The sequence below is a fragment of the Antechinus flavipes genome, chromosome 3 (genome assembly GCF_016432865.1).
Source record: "Antechinus flavipes isolate AdamAnt ecotype Samford, QLD, Australia chromosome 3, AdamAnt_v2, whole genome shotgun sequence".
Lineage (NCBI taxonomy): Eukaryota > Metazoa > Chordata > Mammalia > Dasyuromorphia > Dasyuridae > Antechinus > Antechinus flavipes.
Window position 1 is genome coordinate 576,140,747 of NC_067400.1, and position 5,254 is coordinate 576,146,000.

Genomic DNA, 5,254 nt, shown 5'->3' on the forward strand with positions numbered 1-5,254 from the left:
TGTCTGCTTCTCCTTTCTGCTTCAACCACATACAACCTTTTCTAAATTGCTTTTGTCCCAGCCCCAGAGGAGGCGGTATCCTGGGAGGGGCCAGGCTTAATTTGGAGGGCTCTCTTTCAGCTCTCCACACTCATAGCTTCCTTCTCCTGTATAACCTTCCTCTAAGTTTAATGAGTTATTATAAATGGCTATTTTCAGGGATTAGGGAAACATTCAGAATATCTTAACCACACAGAGGATCTCCTGGGAGCCACAGAAACACTGTCTTCCCCCTGGGGAACTCTTAGTCTGACTGAAGTCTAATGATTCTGCTAGTTCAGGGACCTTCTACACTTGAGGAGGAGGGACTACACTTGTACATTTGATCTCAGGTGACAGGACTAGGACCACAAGGCAGGAAACACAAGCTACACATTCAGGTCTACAAAAATGAATAAATTAATGCATTATGCATATGATTAAGAAAATTTATGATTCAGATTCACATCTACAATAAGGCACACTTATGAAGACAGTGTTTTACTGACTTATAGAAAAGGCAATTTGCAGCAACAGCAACAACAGCTAATAAGCTTTAATACTAATATAATTACAGCCATGTTAATGAAAATGTAAAAAGTACTATAAATCATGACCAATCCAGGGGAGCACCAGCTCCTGAGTCTCTCAGCTGCAGGAACCTGAATTCCAGCTCTCAGGGGTCCCCAGTGGGAAAGTCTCAGGCAGAAAATCTTCTCCATGGGTGAGATTCCAAAGCTAGTAAGGCCTCATGATCATTTAAATATTAGTTGCAACAAAGAAGGCCCCATGTTCAGGGATTGTGTTATGATCCTCACTTGGGGTTGGCCTAGGTCCAAGTGATACACGGCTCCTTTAACAGTCAACATGTCTTGTAGGAACTTGGCTGAGTTTCTAAAAAATATTTGAGGGGAGCAATTGGGAGGTGGACCAACCTCCTAGCTCACAATCTTTTCTGGCTCACAGCCTGCCTTCCTATTCCTCACTTCTCAGGATTTAATTGGATAGCTGTTCAAATATGTTTCTTTAGAAGGGACGATATTTTCTTTAGGCATGGGAGTCACCCAGAAGATGTGACAGCTTATATCTGGGTCTGTAGAGAGATATGGAAGAACTTCTAATCCATATTAACCAGTCATTCAGCCTTAAGTTCTTATATATTGATAGTATAAGCTGCTGAAACTTTATGGGTAAATAGTGTATGTGTGTGTGTGTGTGTGTGTGTGTATTTCATTTGGTGGAACATATAACAATTGCATATACATAATATAATAAGAATAGAGCAAAAATTAACAAAGGTTAGCTAGTGCAGAAAAATATCTTTGCACAGGAGGTTTAAAAAAGTCATTCCAATAGTGATTAGTATCAGATGTTACTGAAAGACCTCCATTAATTTCCCAGAAACTATATGAATTGGTATTTGATGTTCATTAAGAGCTCTTTGATTATTCTCTATAAGAAGAAGTCAGAATAGAGATCAAAGGTTCTAGAGACAGGTATATACAAGAATAAGGCAATGGTTTGGGTGCTCAAGACAAAATAACATTACCCACTATGTCAGGGGAAAAGTATAAATCATCACCCTGGCAATGGAGAAAACTCAACCAGCAAATGAAGCTACTTGCCCTACAGAATTTAACTCAGTTTGATCACTGACCACTAAACAAAAAGACTGAGCAGATACTTCATATAACAAAGAAAAATTAGGTAATGGAGTATAGAGTAAGATCACAAAGATTAGAGGAATGGTTAAACATAAACCGAGTGCCATCTGCTGCATGACCATTCTGCATACAAGTCCATAATCTCAATTTGTGCAATCAGCTAAAGCATGAATAACATTATTCAAATATACATAGTGTCCATTAATAGGAGGCAAAATAAAAGTGTAAAACAAAAGGAATAACATGGAAGGTACAAATCACCATAGCAAATCTGATTTCATGTGTTATCATGCCCATGCATAAAATACTATCACACTTATGATCTTGTGATAGATGATCCAAAAACACCTTACGTCATGACTGTGGGTTCCCCTGTATTAATATCCTCTGTGCATTTTCTCTTTGTATTGTTATTGATATCTCGTAGGGAGCACTATGTTCATTTGAACAATAAGGACAGGTTAATATCAAATTGAAGACTGGCTAGAGTGGAGACAAAGATTTGTAGGACACTTCTCAGACTGGCTAAGATAACAGGAAAAGATAATGATAAATGCTGGAGGAAATGTGAGAAAACTGGGACACACTAATGCATTGGTGGTGGAATTGTGAACTGATCATTCTGGAGAGTAATTTGGATCTATGCCCAAAGGACTATCAAACTGTGCATACCCTTTGATCCCCAGTGCCACTATTGGGTCTGAATCCCAAAGAGATCATAAAACAAGGGAAAGGACCCACATGTGCAAAAATGTTTATGGCATTTTTGATTTCCTTTTCAGGTTAATTTTACCTTATTTCTAAGTCAGATTTTTCTTGTGCAGCAAAATAACTGTATAGACATGTATACATATATTGTATTTAACATATACTTTAACATATTTAACATGTATTGGTCAACCTACTATCTCGGGGAAGCGATGAGGGGAAAGAGGGGGAAAAGTTGGTACAGAAGGTTTTGCAAGGGTCAGTACTAAAAAATTACCCATGCATCTATCTTGTAAATAAAAAGCTATAATTAAAAAAAATGTTTGTGGCAGCCCTTTTTGTAGGGGCAAGAAACAGGAAACTGAGTGGATGCCCATCAGTTGGAGAATGGCTGAATAAGTTATGGTATATGAATGTTATGGAATATTATTGTTCTGTAAGAAATGATCAGCAGGATGATTTCAAAGGCCTGGAGAGACTTACGTGAACTGATGCTGAGGGAAATGAGCAGAACCAGGAGATCATTATACATGGCAACAAGAAGATTATACGAAGATCAATTCTGATGAACATGGCTCTTCTCAACAACAAGATGATTCAAACCAGTTCCGATATCTTGTGATGAAGAAAACCATCTACACCCAGAGAGAGGATTGTGGGAACTGAGCATGGATCACAACATAGCATTTTCACTTTTTTTTTTATTATTTCCTTGCATTTTGTTTTCTCATTTTTTCCTTTTTGATCGGATTTTTCTTTTACAGCAAGATAATTTTAGAAATATGTATAGAAGAACTGCACATGTTTAACATATACTGGATTACTTACCATGTTGGGGAAGGGAGGGAGAAAAAAAGTTGGTACAGAAGGTTTTGCAAGGGTCAGTACTAAAAAATTACCCATGCATCTATCTTGTAAATAAAAAGCTATAATTAAAAAAAATGTTTGTGGCAGCCCTTTTTGTAGGGGCAAGAAACAGGAAACTGAGTGGATGCCCATCAGTTGGAGAATGGCTGAATAAGTTATGGTATATGAATGTTATGGAATATTATTGTTCTGTAAGAAATGATCAGCAGGATGATTTCAAAGGCCTGGAGAGACTTACGTGAACTGATGCTGAGGGAAATGAGCAGAACCAGGAGATCATTATACATGGCAACAAGAAGATTATACGAAGATCAATTCTGATGAACATGGCTCTTCTCAACAACAAGATGATTCAAACCAGTTCCGATATCTTGTGATGAAGAAAACCATCTACACCCAGAGAGAGGATTGTGGGAACTGAGCATGGATCACAACATAGCATTTTCACTTTTTTTTTTATTATTTCCTTGCATTTTGTTTTCTCATTTTTTCCTTTTTGATCGGATTTTTCTTTTACAGCAAGATAATTTTAGAAATATGTATAGAAGAACTGCACATGTTTAACATATACTGGATTACTTACCATGTTGGGGAAGGGAGGGAGAAAAAAATTTGGAACACAAGGTTTTGCAAGGGTGAATGTTGAAAACTATGCATGTTTAGAAAATAAAAAAGCTTTTTAAAAATAAAGGTTCATAGAAACTGTTCTTGGTAATCAAGAGTGCATTGGTATGGCAGGATCGTTGTTGGGCAGCCATCATTTATGGCAAAAGCTTGACCATTCTGTCCAGCTCTGCAGAGTCTGCTAGGGTCTCAAAATCCTCCAAATTCACTATGCTCAAACCAATTCCTATCCCACCAAGGAGGGTATCATACCATGCTCTCTTTATCCTGTTACAGGATTGAAGAGGAGGAAAACTAATATTAAAGTGTAGTACATATTTCCACATATTTTGAATTACCTTAAGACAACTTTTGAATACTCTTACTATAGAGTGTGACATCTATTGTCGTGGGAAGTTCCTTTATACCAGTTTGATATAGCCTGCTCCTATGTCTTGATTACCTATCACCAAAGCATTGGTGCAGATTAGAAAGAGATCTGGGGAAGTTCTATCTATAAGTATTTCTTGCATATTGTTATTTATAATCCATTGTGAACAGTTCTAGAGAACAGTCAGAATAGTATTTTATTGTCCAGATGGAAATGAAAAACATTTTGTACAACCCAAAATGTAAATCATGGTTTGCATGGGCAGATTTATAGGGAATTAACCTTGAAGTACAACTCATGGGGGGGGGGGGAAGCGGGGGGGAGCACTGTTTTCCACATTATAGCCTCATTGATAGATAAATTACATGGATGATTCCAAGGGTAGTTGTAGGTATCCTGTTGCCAGCCTTGTGAAGTACTTCTCCATCTTAATTGTACATGGTTATGAGATGCAAGCAATTGTACTCCTGGGACCCAGGAATAGTTTATTTGAACTGTCACAAACAACCATAGTCCTGCAAAACATTTCATTCATGCAAAAAGGCACAGGTTAATGAGAACATATAAAGCATTGTCTCCTGAATAACAGATTAATATCATTTTTTCCCCTTGACCACAATTTCTGCAGCCTTTGGTCTATCAGTGAGTTTACTCCTGATTCACAGTTTGTAAACTATTCTCAGATCAGTAGAACCAAAGCCTCCAGTTCTCAATTCAGAAGACTCAGGCTTCTTAGTCTTAGTTCATTCAATATTTAAACAAGGGATGATAACTAATTGTGCAGTTCTTTCTCCTTCAACTGTATGAAAAGGCTCAAGGCCTAAATTTTCTAATACTATTTTAATTTCTCCAACATAATCAGAATCAATTACCCCTCCTAGTACATGTATTCCTAAAATAGCTAGACTTGATCAGGGTAAAATTTGTCCACAGTACCCAGATGGAATCTTCATTCTTCTTCCAGTATTGCAAACTTTAATTTGCTAGGGATTAATCCACTAAT